Source organism: Eschscholzia californica, unplaced genomic scaffold, assembly GCF_041429995.1.
Source record: "Eschscholzia californica isolate CP2 unplaced genomic scaffold, dmEscCali1.0.p SCAF_1, whole genome shotgun sequence".
Classification (NCBI taxonomy): domain Eukaryota; kingdom Viridiplantae; phylum Streptophyta; class Magnoliopsida; order Ranunculales; family Papaveraceae; genus Eschscholzia; species Eschscholzia californica.
The window spans coordinates 74,658,064-74,673,296 of NW_028238198.1; the positions used below are offsets into that span (position 1 = coordinate 74,658,064).

The 15,233-nt window shown below is 36.0% G+C and overlaps 2 non-coding genes across 2 annotated transcripts; both read left to right on the top strand.

Moving 5' to 3' along the window:
- Positions 1-10,505: 10,505 nt before the first annotated feature.
- On the top strand, positions 10,506-10,579 carry LOC147569097 (small nucleolar RNA R66). The gene has a single exon (XR_015231616.1). It is a non-coding gene; the product is annotated as a small nucleolar RNA R66 (small nucleolar RNA).
- A 119-nt stretch (positions 10,580-10,698) lies between these two features.
- On the top strand, positions 10,699-10,783 carry LOC147569098 (small nucleolar RNA snoR118). The gene has a single exon (XR_015231656.1). It is a non-coding gene; the product is annotated as a small nucleolar RNA snoR118 (small nucleolar RNA).
- The last annotated feature ends 4,450 nt before the right edge of the window (positions 10,784-15,233 follow it).

Here is a 15,233-nt window from a genome sequence, read left to right on the forward strand (position 1 = left end):
TTAACAAGACATTCTTTATTGATATGTTCTAATTAAGGTTCAATTATCTATTCAATGAGTGTTATTTTGATAGTTAGTTTAGTAAGATATTAGTATAATGACTTTATGTCAAAGTGTTTACAGCTCATTCTGCATCGCCACTTTAATTAAATTTAGGTTAAGTTCAAGTCATCAACTATCGACAATGATATGTGTACATACGGTCAACTCGCCTATACATGCCGGCTTCTCTGTGAAAGGGTTGTTGTAGTGTTGTTTGCCACATGTTATGACGTAGTTAACCACCCGCAACACAGACCTCTCATGTTAGAGGTTTTTAAGGCAGTCCAGTCCGTATGTACAATATTTTCACCGGGAGAGTTGTTTTGTAGGTTGGTCTAGAATTTACCGAAAACAAAAAGTCATCGAATTTAATGGAAATGCTGCACAAAATTATGCTTGTAAGTATGAGAATTGAAAAGTATATTAGAAGTGATACATGTTGTACTTCCTGTAAACCAAATAAAAATAATAGAGCATTCTCTAGTTCATTACAATTATGCTCAAAATATATGGTTTCACTTTATTATAAATACTGATTAAATAAGTTCTGTAACTCAATATATATCTTGTTTTTTTGTTTAAAGCAATACCATTAAGCATTCTCTAGTTCATTACAGTTTAAATTGTCTTGCCTGTATGATCTGAACGTTTTATGAGTTCTATAATACTTTGCAAGTTTGTCCACTTCTACATTAACGGAATGGTCTGTTGTTTTACTGGTATTATGAAAAACCAAAAATCTGGTCTTCCTGCTTTAATAAAAACAGGGATACACTTTTGAGTGTCTTTCTGAAATAAATTCAGAGATAACTTTAATTCTAAAATTATTACTGTATTCTAACAGATTAAACAGGAAAAAAAAACTAATATAATTTAAAACAATGATAAATTAAAAAGTTAGAGAGAGAAAGCCGAGTCGAGTTGTCTCTTTCCTTAAGACAGTGAACACCCTGGTATTAGTACTAAAAACCAATAAGGTGTTTGTCTCTCAGGATACAACGGTTGTACCTTTCAGTGTGACGACTAAGAGTACTTCGTTTTTCTGAAAGCGTGCGAACTTAGAACAAGCAGTAAGAACGACAGATGAATTGACTTCTTAAACTCTAAATGCTCTTGTAACTTTGAATGCTAAAACTTTTTTCTTTTGTTTGCTAGATTCTGTTTGGTATTTATAGGAGTATTGGTGACACTTCAGACAGGTGCCTATAGACGAATGGATGCTTCCCAACAGTCATATTTGTCTCTTGGTTTTCGGATGCCATCTTGACCGTTAGATCTCAACGGATTTATGAAGATCTCGCGCCTTGAACGCCCACCGTTAGATCATCAACGGATCTATCTTAAGAGCGCCAAATATCCTGACCGTCAGATCATATCTATGATCGTAAAATCCAAGGCTCCAATCGCTCCTCGCGACGATGCGTACGTGCAAAGTGCGTGCGCCTCTAAAGCGCCCAATGCGCCCTAAACGCCCATTCGCCCGCGTGCGTGGTTTGCGTGGTGCAAACCACGTGAGTCACCTTTCTATTTTAAAGAACATACCATAAATATATGGAAGATTTTATATAAGGAAATAAAATGTTTCCTCCTTCATTAATGTGGTACTAACTCAAAATCCCGGTTTCGAGTTAATGGTACCCAGGCCAAACGAATTTGTAATAACTCACTCATACGGAATCGGATTTGGACAAAATTAGAGTCTAAATTCAAGAGCTCGACGAGACGAATCTAACTAGACGTCTTGATCGAGATTCTGATGAATATAGGTACCTCAAATTAAGGAAAAACCGGTCCAGCTCCTTTTGAGCTAAGTACCATTCCAACATGGTCTATATAATATTTACATCAACAAAAGCACTCGTTAAACTCCTAAAATATTTCAAAACATGGACTCTGGTCCAGTATGGGTGATATTTTTTTTCGATGTGTTTGATTCCTCGTGTTTATAAATGTATATCTTCTTGGAAGAATAAGCATGTTATAAACAACATCCCCTTGTCTTTTGAGTTTTGACAGCACAAATACTACTGTAGCTTCCAAAATATCTGTTTATGCTCCCAGACAAATGACAAATCATCTCCGTACCTTTCCTTCTTCGTTCAAAAATCACCAAAAACTTGCAAAAATATATATGGGGAAACAAAATTCCCACTCAATTTGGACGCCTCCACTAGGGCTGGGAAAACGGTCCGGGAACCCGGGGTCCGGCCCGTTCGGCCCGGACCGTTTTGACCCGCAGCCCGAGTCCAACCCGAGCCGGGCATACCCGGCCCGATGGCTCGGGCTTATTGGGCCGGGACTCGGACATACCCTCAATTCCGAGTCCCGGCCCGTTAGGTCCGTCCGACACCCGCCCGCGTAAACCCGCCCGCGTCAACCCGCCCGCATCAACCCGCCCGCGTCAACCCGCTCGCGTCAACCCGCTCGCGTCAACCCGCCCGACAAGCCCTTATCTATTATAAAAACCCTCCTCTCCTCAACAAAGAAACCCTAATATTAACCTAATCTCTTTCTCTCTCTGCCTCTCTCTCTTAGCCGCCTCCTCTCTCTACTCTCTCTCCCCTTCTCATCAAACATCATTACACCATAACCATTATTCCTTCTCATCTATTCAACACCATTTAGTGATGTTGGTTGATGAAGTTGATAAAATCCATGAACCCTTGTTCTTGTTGATGAAGGTGAAGATGTGGGTGTTGATGAGTTAGATCTTCTTGTTGTTGTTCTTCTTCTTCATCTTCTTCTTCGTTTTCTTCTTAATGGGGATGGGTCTGATGATGATGATGATGATGAAGCTGATGATGATATTGATGATTCCTCTGAGGATCCAGACTCAGATTTTTGTTGTCCTCTTCCAATTTTTTATGATTTCTTAATGAGAATAAATTTTCTCTCTAAACCTATATTATATGTTGGACCTTTTTGTGATGCTTTAAGAAAAATGGTAGACAATGGTGTGGCGAACATTATATGTCCAAGCAGTGGTGCCCACATAGTGCTTCCAGATTATTATACTCCAGAAGACATGGGATTTATCATTCCTAAAACTAGACATGGGATTTATCATTCCTCTTGGAGATTATTATACTCCAGATTATTATACTGCACATCCACAACCTCATGCAGAGGATATAGATTTTTTTTCTATATAAACTACACTCTCATTTTCTCTCTAAACCTATATAAACTACACTAACTCTATTTCTTAATGAAGAAGGTAATCTGTGTATGATGGTTAGGGGTGGGAATCTAGGGTTTCAGAAGTAGTTAGGTTAATTAATAAAAAATCTTCTCAAAAAAAAAAGAAAAGGAAAAAAAAAAATAAAAAATCTCAAAAACCCGAGCCCGTCCGACCCGAGTCCGTTGGAACCCGCTCGGGCAGCCGGGCTCGGACGGGCTACGGGCACTTCAATTTCATGATTCGCCCGGCCCGATCCGCCCGGCTCACTACCTCGGGCTCGGCTTATCCGAGCCCGAGCCCGAGCCCGACCGCGCCCGCCCGATTCCCACCCCTAGCCTCCACCGTATCTTATTTTGTAAGCTAATACATTTTTTTTGAAAGAAGATATTGGCATTGGTCTAGTTATTCAGGACACTAACTCTTCTTTCATTATAGCAAAAACAAAAAGGGTTAATTCCGTTTTGGCCCCTGATTTGTGACCAGCTCCCCATTTTGGCCTCCATAAGTGTCCGGTAATTTAATTTGACCCCTGACTTTCTGTTTGACCTCCAAATTTTTTCTAAGCCTCCCCATTCTACCCTCATGGCAATTCTGTAATTTAATTGATTTGTCTTTCTCTTTGTCCACCTCGCCTCAAATTTCCACATCACCTTCGCCACATAAGTGTCGGAGAGCGTCGCCGACCGACAACTTTTTCCGGCGACCTTCATTTTTTTTTTATCTTCTTATTCTTACCCAATCTTTCTCTCTCCAGGAAAAAATCTCCTTATATAAAAAAATAATAATCTTTCATCTCCTCTCTCTCTCTCTCTCTCTCTATCTTCTCTCTCTTCTTCCTCGATCTTGTTGTTAACTCATTTTCCAAATCCATAATCAACACCTGAATCAACTGAACCTTTTTTAGTCACAATCCCACCCCATTTTGGGTCAAACAAAAATCCATTTACACTAACGTTCCCATCTAACCAGGGTTCAACAAAATCCTTCAAGAACTTCCAAATCATTGGAATTACACCACGAAAATCTAATTTCTTCTACAATTAATGCAAATCTAGCAGCCCTCGCAATCAATTTCCCATAAATGTAAGCTGAAGTAGTTGTTATAGGTATTGAATTCAAACCCTCAACATCTTGAATCAGGGTAGAAATAATCTCAGGGAAAGACTGTAAGATTTTTCAAATGAAAACTTCAATTTTATTCAATCTCTTATTTTTGTCTTAGCAATACACTTTATTTATACTAAGTACATTTAGAGAGAAAGAGGAGAAACAGAATTAGGTATTAGAGTAAAACACAATCTGAATCTGAGTAGGCTTGTAAGGTAGTATATTCTGCCACTGACTCTAAAGTCTCCTTTCTGTAATTCTGGTGCCCCATCTGATTGAAAGTATACTATCTTTTCTTTGAGAAGATTCTCTGTTGCAGCTTTAAAATGGGTAAAACACTTTATGCTATCTGACCTTACTTTCATTGCATATATCCATGCATATTTGCTGTAATCATCTAGAAACAGAATGTAGTATCTTGTTCCATTGGGTGTTTGAATAGGAGCTGGTCCCCATACATCACAATGTATCATATATAATGGATGACTTGTTGTGCTAGAAGATGATGTGAAGGGTAAGCATTTGCTTTTTCCCAATTCACAAGATTTGCAAAAAGGTTTGTCATTTATATTAGACACTATGATCTTATTTTCTTGATGTAATTGCTTGATAGTTCCACTATGTGAATGCCCAAGTCTAGCATGCCATATATCATAACTTGTAGTTATCTTGGTGACATGTGCTGCTGTGATGTTTTTAGCATGCCATATATCATAACTTGTAGTTATCTTGGTGACATGTGCTGCTGTGATGTTTTTTTGTGATCTCAGACATTGTGCCTTTATAGGGTACAAATTGTTTCTCATTGGACCTTTTGCTAAGGTTTGTTTGGACCAGATGTCCTTTATTTTGTAACCCCAAGGCATAAACTCCACTGAGCATGAGTTATCTTTAGTAAACTTAGATATAGACAACAAATTTCTTTTCAAATTTGGGACACATAAGACATTACCCAAGTCAAAAACATGTGTGGATGTTAAAAGAGTGGATATACCTGTGCTGGCAATGGGTAGAAAATTTCCACTGCCAACCATCACTGCTTCTGTGCCACTATAAGGCTGAGGACCCTTTAAATTGTCTGCAGAATGTGTCACATGGCTGCTGGCTCCAGTGTCTGCTAGCCATGATGAGCTTTTTCCTTGTATAGGACTGACAATAGCATGACATTCTTTATTATTTAGTTCTTGTTCCCTTTCTGTCATGATTGCAGTGTAACATTCATGAAAGTTGTCTTCATCACATTCATTTCCCTCATATATTCCAGCATTAGTAATGGTTCTTCATCATAAAGATAAGTTTCAGTATTTGGATCCTCAACTACTTGGTCTTGATTTTCCTTTTGACTTTGTGATTCAGTGTGATATCCAGCAGGGTTCATGGGTCTGTTTGGTTTATACCTAAAGAAGCAGACTCCTGCTGAATGTCCCCATCTCTTGCATATACCACAAGGAACTGTGGTAAAGTCAAAATCTTCTGCCTTCTGGTTCTTGGTTTGTGAATTATTTACTGGCATATTGGAGTATGACCCTTCTTTCTTAGGAAGGGTTTGAGTTCTATAATAAGTGGGTGATGGTCTTCCATTTCCTCTCTGATATAGCTTTTGAGTTGTTCTTTTTGTATAATATGCCTCTGCATCTTGTTCTTTGGTATGGAGCCACTGCTCATGCTGAATTAGCCTAGACTTGAGTTGTGCTAATGTTAGCTGTTCATTGTTAGCACAAATTGCTATTATAAACTGATCATAGTCTGAGTCCAAACCTTGTAAGACCATCCTGACCAGCTCTGAGTCACTGACTCTATCATTTACTGACATTAACGAATCTGATGTATGTTTCAACTCCCTCAGGAATTCTGCCACAGAATTGTTTCCTTTCTTGATATTTTGCAGTTTCTTTCTTAATCGATCTTTCTTTGATTCAATCCCCTCATTGTTGTTGATCTCAAGGTTATCCCAAATCTCTTTTGCAGTCTTTAATCTATATGTATCATAGTAAATGGATTTAGATAATGTACTTTTGAGGTAAGACCTAACAAAACTCTCTTTTGATCTCCATGTTTGAAATTCTAGATTTACTTGTTCTCTATTTGGTGTCTCCACATGAGATAATTGGTGTCATCTAATTTCTTAGGGATGAAATTTGTGACTGAAGAGATGGGTGGAAGAGTACCTGAGTTTGTATTAGCGGAAGCCATGAATGATGATGATGATTGCTGGTGTTAAGTCTGAAAAAACAGTAAGTGTTCTTGTTCTTTTCCTTTTCTTGAATCTTTCTTTTAAATCTTGATGATTCTTTCTTCAAATTTTGATATGATCCTTCTTTGTGTTAATCTTGATCTTCTTTGTTTGTAATTTTGATTTTGGGAGATGTTGATGTTAACTTGGGAGATTGCTTTTCAAGTTCCAAGAAGAGAAACCCTAATGATCTACCACAGGCTCTGGTACCATGTAAGATTTCTCAAATGAAAACTTCAATTTTATTCAATCTCTTATTTTTGTCTTAGCAATACACTTTATTTATACTAAGTACATTTAGAGAGAAAGAGGAGAAACAGAATTAGGTATTAGAGTAACTAACTAATTCTGATTCTGTTATTCATACAGGTGAGGTGCCTATAGTCACAAGTGCAGTCCATCTTGACTTATTCAATGTTTGACTGTTGTTGACCACCTTGACTCCAAATAGTCGAAACCCTAATTGTGTAGCTTTATTCATCTTTCCTCTCTTACTTCTTTGCTGTCGAGAAACCTTAACCGAGTGTTCCTAACAAAGACTCTTCATGTACCCCTCTAATTGGATGCCAAGTAACAAAAATTGGACATGTTTTCAAAATCCATGAATTCCCCACAACACCAACAAGATCCCCATCCTTACTTTTATACTTGAATTCATCTAAAATGTTAACATTACAATCATCAAAAGATAATAACCTTAGATGAAAAGGATGAGTTAGATGTTGGAAAAAATGAACAATTTATTATGTAAAGTTGATTTAATTTGAATGCTTTGTTTTTTGAAAATAATATTTGAATCTTAAGTTCAAGTCTACTAACTTTGGAATTTGAATTAGAAGTGTTATTTCAAATTAAAAAGAAATGTGTCTACAAACTTTTAACTACTCTTATGAAAGGTTGCAAACTTTCATAAAAGTTGTTTATTTGCTTATAAATAAGAGAATTGGCAAGACAAACAAACTCACTTAGAAAATCAGAAAACTAGTTATCTATTCTAAATTATCTCCTAGCCAAATCGTGATTGTTCTTGTGCTCCTCAAGTAAATATATCTTCACATATTACTTTGTGCAGATTTACATAAGGCTTGTCATAACTTGGGAGACAATTTGCTCATAACCTATAAGTAATCTCAAGTTGGAGAGGGAGCAAATATTGCTTTAAGGAAAGTGTATTTAAATACTCGTTTCAAGTCTCTGCAATTCCTATTTTTATTTGTTGTATTACTAATATTTCTAATACTAGTAGAAATAGCAAATCTCCCCACCATTTTTTCTCCCGTTTATACTCCAAACAAAAGGGTTTAAGGAAATCAGCTTCACCAAAAACTGGGTAACAAGAACTGAATTGATCAAGAATTGTTTCATAACCAGGGTTAGAATTAGGCAAAATTGCAACCTAATTATCCCTGAAAATCCATTAGAAGTAACACGATTAACACTACGGGTGAGATTAATCTGAGAGGATGAATAGATAAGCCAAGTTTATTCATTATTCAATTTAGTGGTGCGTTTCATTTGAGACTCATTTGACGGGAGAGATGAAAGAAGATCACGAACAAAAGTTTGATAGATGAAAGAAGATGAAGAAACTCGAGATGGGTAGCAAAGTAGCAAAGAGACAGTGAAGAATGAACATCTTTTGTCCTGGGAAACAAATACCATTTTTACCTTTAGAGAGAGAAAGAGAAGATAGAAAGAGAAGGTGGGGAGAAAGATGGGGAAGAATAAGAAGGTAAAAAAGAAAGAAAAAAATGAAGGTCGCTGGAAAAAGTTGCCGGTCGGCGACGTTCTCCGGCGAACTTATGTGGTGAAGGTGATGTGGAAATTTGAGGTGAGGTGGACAAAGAGAAAAACAAATAAAGTAAATTACAGAATTGCCATCAGGGTAGAATGGGGAGGCTTAGAAAAAATGTGAAGGCCAGGCAGGAAGTTGGGAGCCAAATCGAACTGCCGGACACTTATGAAGGCTAAAACGATGAGTTGGTCACAAATTGGGGGCCAAAACGGAATTAAGCCAAACAAAAATTACAATAACAAGAATCAACATAGAAAGTCGAATAAAATGCACCCTAATTGAAATGTAATGAGCCCTTTAAAACAACATCAAATATTTCACAGGGAGATGCTACAAGTACGTAGAAGTTCACTTAATCTTTGACGTGTTGTCTCACTTTCAATAAAAGACAAAGTTTGACTACGATCTAGATCGTTCTATATAGTCGTAGCATTTGCCTATCTCATAATAGAAGGAGACAATTAAATTATAACCAATAATCTTAATGAAAAAAGAATACTAAGTCAATGTCAATAATCTCAGACATTTTTTCAAGAGATTCAAGTTTTAAGATTTTTTTTTCATCTCTACTTCTTTTATTGTAGAAAACTCGAGTGGATTTCGAGTTCTACTCAGTCAATATTAAGCAAGTTATAATGGAACTTAGAAAATTGTTGATCTGCCTTATGTTTATATTCTGAAGAGTTAATTGTTTATCGAATTGAGACATTGAATTGCTTTTTGATGTCAAATTATCTTTTATGGTCAATTATAAGAGAAATTATGTGACATAATCTTCTTTGCTAAGCCAAGTATGGAGAAATGCATGATTTCACTAAGAAAAGTAAATACTATGAAATTCTTATAAGAAAAGTGTGGTCTAAGACTTTGTAGGTTGGTCTTCACAATAAAATTCACAAGGGTATCCATTTGACCCTTTCCTAATGCATTTTTATACAAAATCTTAGGTTCTCGGTGCCTAATTGTATGCCTCAACTTCAATTAAACAATTGACTGGATTAGCCAATGAGGACAGAGGGCTGGTATATGTACATACCCCAAAGACCTATTTGGCTTGGGGAAAACATCATATTGGCCTACATAAACCCAACCCTAATTTCAAACCAACAGCTGGAAGGCAAAATTCTGAGTATGCGTTCGACTCGAGAACATGAGATTGTCATACTATACATTTAAAATTTTTGATCGGTAATACTCTCTTAATTTTTTTAATCTTTGTAAGCACCATAGTTTCTTGATGGTAACACTACTCGAAGAAGAGCGGTGGTGTCGGTCACTCAGTGGACGGTCCTGAGTTACTTGGACGACTTGGCGGCTACCATTACTAATAAGTATTACCTTCTCGCACAATGTTAATACTGAATGTTGGAAACATGAACCCTTTATGTTACTAGCGTTCTCTTACTAATTAGTATCATCACTGTTCCATGGATCTTCCTAGTCACGGATCACTGGATTCATGTGTACACTCAACACGGATCATGTGATCCGTTGGCCCTTCTATAGGGCCTCGGATCACTGGACCCGTGACCTAAGAGATGACCGGACGGATCAGGTGATCCTTCTGGTCCTTCGTGTCGCCAATTTTTGATACTTCTTTATTTTTATTTTGAAAAGAAATAGAGCTTTTTTTTATTTTGGAAGAAGATGCGAACAAAGTTAAAAACTGGTGCTTATAGAGCTAACAGCCTATTGGCCCGGTACCTTTAGAAGCACCCTTCTCCAAGGCATAGAATCACAGCCTATTGGCCCGGTACCTTTAGAAGCACCCTTCTCCAAGGCATAGAATCGCAGCCGTTGACTGCTTCAATCACCACCATACAATCTCCTTCAAATATAGCACCCCAACTTCTTTCTTCCAAACCTAGTAGAACTGCTAACGTCATCGCCTCAACTTCACTTTCCATTGCCGTGCGAGCCTTCTCTGATCACCAAACCTGTTAGGTTTTTTTGATTAAGGCCGCTGCTGAGTATCCACCATTTCGGCGCTGTTGGTTGTTATTTTTATTTCTCATTTTTCCATCCCTCTCTTCCTCTCTGTCTCTGCTTAGTTTCTTTTTTATTTATTTTTTGCTGTTGATAGTTTCATTTCGAACCTTTGTTGATTTGTTGGTTGATTTGGTGTTTTTTAAGTTTTAGGAGTAAGATCCGATGATGGCATGTAATCTTTGAGACCTGATTATCTCTGATTTGATGAAATCTATAAGCATTTTCTGAGGATCATCATATATAAAGTTATTTAGGATTGATTTATTTGTAATTCTCAATTAGGGCGAATATTTTTTTTTATTCTATTTTGGTGTTTGATTCATATGTCGGATCTGAAAACTAGGGTTTCTGGTAAATGATGAAGAATGCACTGGGCTCTGAGTAGATTAATCTGCAATATTGATGGAAATGCAGCCTAGAAAGCTAATTCTGATACCCTTTTATTTTTAATTACTAATAAATGATTTTGTTGATAAAACAAATTTGAATCATGCTTATTGACGGTCTAGTGCTGATTAGAAGAATAAACATCAGGACTTAACATATTCATAAGCTATATTTCTGTAGCCACTACGTGTTTCAGTTTTCCCTCTTTTCATTCAAAAGAGAAAGCATTCGCAAAGAGGCTTATATTTCTTCACAGGTTATCCCTACAACTGTTTAGGTCTAAGCATAGACATTTTTTGCCGATAATTTTTCTTCTTAGGGTCCGTTTGATACGTGAGAAAAGTGGAAAATCAGTTTCTGCTGTTTGATTGGTCCTTAAGAGTGAGAAAACTGAATTCTTATGAAAAAAAAAGTGGAAAAAAAGGTGTTTTATTTGCCCACAAAAAAGGTGGGAAAATTCCCACCCTCTCCCATAACGCGCTCTCTTTCCTCATCCGGCTCTCTCTCAAACTCTCAGGTTTCTCCTTCACATCTTGGCGTACGAATCTACACCATTTATCCAAAAACTCATAAAAAAAAGAACAAGATGAACAAGTTATAACAAAAAACAAATAGAAACCCTAATTCAACTGAATTTTGGGTCAAGAATGATCAAGACGAACAAATTAAAACAAAAAACAAAGAAAACCTTAAAACTTTGTTTCAACCGACCTTTGCGTCAATGGAGTTGTGCTTTAATCTAGCTGAACGAACTCTAAACGATTTTGTGAAGAGGATAGGTAACCTGCTTTGTAGGTAGTTCTTCGATCTTCATCTCTCTCTGTGCTCTGCGTTTTCTCTCTCTAGTCTTACGGTTTATTGAGAGCAATGGGATTTTGGGAAGAAAAGCTGCTGAAATTCTAAAGGCACCCCTCAATGCCTAACACTACATAACCTTCTAAAGGCACTCTCTTGATTTTCTAACTTCCCCGTTAAACACCTAAACTTTGGTTTCACATATGAACAACTTAGTTTTCTTATCCCCGTTCGAAAAACTTAGTTTTCTCATCCAAGTACTTTCTCACTTATCAAACGGACCCTTACATTTCTTCTCGCACACTCATGATCTTTCTTTGGTTTGTGTGTGTTAAACTTTTTTTCCATCTAATCTTTCTCTCTCACTGTATCTCGAGGCCCAAGGGAGAGAGATTTGAGAGAGATCATACATGGGAACCAGAGATCGAGAAGTAATGTTTCACTTGTTTTAAGTGTTATAGGTTACTTAGTGGCAAACTTTTTTGTTGAGGGACTTATTGGCAAACTTGATAGTAAGTTTGTAGAGGAAGGAAGCGCTTTTAATAACACTTACGGGAGGCAAGTATAAAAATTCCTTTTGAATTTTGGAGAATTATGACCTAAGTAATCATCACCTAAGTAATCTGACCTCTTTCATAAAAAAAAAAGTAATCTGACCTAACTAATTTGGTCTAAAAATGTAAATAGATAGAGAGATCTGATGGATTGTGGGCCAGCGCTTTGGGGAAAGCTAAATAGTTTCTGGGGTGTGAAGACTTGGTCAAAAATTGGTCAATTTTGTTTGACAATTTTATTTAGGGGGAAAGCAAAATACTTCTCCACCTCACCTCTAAGTAAGGAGAGGGAAGAAGCGAAAAAGCAAAACGTAAAGCTATAGTTGAAATCAGAACTGAAGTTTACCAAATAACGATGTCAATCGTACGCCACACAAATGGGTTATTGTTCTCACATATCCTGGTGATATTTATCGAGGATGTTCATGTCAATCTCATAAAACCTCACAATGAGACTTCTCGGAGATTTTTAATCAGTTATGATTTCTACTAGTAACAATTACAGTATATAGTTACATGTTTTTAATTCAAGTAGGTCAGTAAGTCTTTCTTACCATTAGTAACAATTTAATTAGGGTGCCAATACGTGGACAACTGTTTTTTTTATATTGACAACTATTTTCGAGTCCGGTGCGAGTCAATTATGCTTGACTTAGTTGACTTTGATTTAATAAGGGGACAACTCCATAAAGTCTTAAATACTATAACAGTTAATAACTTGTGGACCATTAACAAAATAATAGTTCAAAATTGAAAACCTAAGTTGTCTTCTTCATCATCATCTTCCTTCTTATTCTTATTCTTATTCTTGTACTGCTACTAAAAGTAAACTATAGTTTCCACCACTTCCTTTTGTTTTTTATCAAACCCTAGATGAATGAAGAAGATAAAACTCATCAATCTGCACTCCCCTTATTTTTTAGTAAACTATAGTTTCTACCACTTCTCTTTGTTTTTTTAGTGAACTATAGTTTTTACTACTTCTCATTGTTTTAATCAAATCCTAGAAGGGTTTAATCAAACCCTAAAAGGGTTTTAATCAAACCCTACATTGATGAGGTAAAACTCTAACTTTTTTAATTTTATTTTGTATTTGCGTTTGGGTAGTTTGAAAGAATACAAAACGATTTTAAGGCAAAAAATCAAAGTGAAGAAGAAATTCCCAGAATTTCGTGGGAAATCCACGAAAATATGCTAGATTTTCAAGGTAAGTTTTCTTCTGTCTTGCCAAATTTTCGTAGGAAATTTACGAAATTGGCAAGTCATTTTTTTTTTTTTACAAAAGCTCAGAAATTAAGATATCTCGTGTTTTGTCGATTTTCCACGAAGCACGAGCAACTCTACTTGTTTGTAAGAAAATTTAGGGTTTTGAAATTTTTGATTTCTAGGGTTTAAAAGTTTAACGGGTTTTAGAGTTTTTATATGTGATCTTTCTGGTTAGGAATATCATTCAACAATTCCCTTTTCTTTGTTTGATGTCATAATCTTCTCCAAAAAAATTCTCTCTCTAAAATTTTGGGTTGATGATGAAGATGAAGTAGTAGAAGAAGACCAAACTTACTTAGGGTTTATGGAAAAAGAGGGAAGTGTTAAAATAATACATCTAATTATAAGAGGACTTGAGTGAAAATAATAGGGGCCATATAGGAATTAACTCTTTTCAATTCCAGTTGGTCATAGTTGTCTTCCTTTTTTTTTTGTTAAACTATATTCATAAAACTTAAACCATAATGTTATTACAGTATTTATTAGCTAAGATACAAGGGACATTTCTCCACACTTTATTCTTTCCTTTTTTCCTGGCCCATCTAGCCAGAAGATCTGCATGAGAATTTAACTCTCATCTGGTGTGCGTGAATCTGATCGTCTGGAATTCCTTCTTTAATTCATAGTTGTCTTCCTTACCATCAATAACAATTAAATCAAGAATAATGAATGGGTTTTATGTTTTTAATTCAAGTAGGTCAAATACGTCTTTTTGATTAATATTCTTTGTGCCAGTAACAATCATTCTTGTCATTTTCTTTGGGTCTCAGACTTAGAATTTTAGTTAAGGCTACACACTAGGCAATGCTATATTATAGCGTTCTATTGGCCTCAATCCGTGCTCTTCAATCACAACATGGATTAAGCCCGGTCCAGATACCTTCAGACTTGACTAGTCCCTGATGTCTGAAGAGAGAAAACGGGTTTGCATAAAAAAGATGGATGCCCCGTTTTCCACAACCAAAAAAGTCAAGAGAAATGTCTAAAAGGAAATCGTCATCCATCCCATAACCAAAAGCTCCCACAATAATTTCGTCAAAAGGTTTCATAAAGATTTTGAATCTAACCTTTGGTCTGTGTTCTTCTTTTTAAACATGCCTTCAAATCCATAATTATTTTTTATTATATAACAGCGAGAACTGAAAAGAAGGAAATGCATATTTAATGTCCTCGAAGCCTTTTAATTAGTTTAATTCCTTATCAAAAAGAGAACTAACACAAGAATAAGACCAAATAGGTGGAACTCTTCCCTCCCTTTGTTTTTCTTTATTAGGGTTGTTTTCTTTATCTCATCATCATCCACAATAGTTTGGCACTTATGACTATTCTAAGTATAGATTGGATGTGATGGGATTATGTACAGTTTCCAAAATATTATTAGTGATCCATGAGTGTTTCAGACCAATGCTTTGCGTGGGTAATGGATGTTCCAATAAATTAAATTATATCTCTTTTCCCCATTATGAACAAATAGCCGTTAATTTTAATATATTTGCCCATCTTATTTGACTTAAAAAGAGAGAGGTAATCACCTAGCAAAGTATGAAAAATACCAACATCTTTTCATTTTGTAATAAAAGGGAAATTGATTTATTTTGTGTTCTTGAATAATAAATTCGATAATCCAATTGTTTTACATGAATAATTCTCACATGGAAGATGATGCTAGTAAGTAAATATATACTTTCAACAAAAAAAAAAAATAGTAAGTAAATATATAATATAATGTTTATACTTTATAGCATCTCTGCTTGTCACCAATTAATTTTGATCTAACTTCAAATACAAGTATTCAACATGGTAAAAATCAAAGGGTAACTACTAAATATACTCACAATTAGTGGCTAACATATTCAGGTGGTGAGTTTGTGATATACTCTGCCT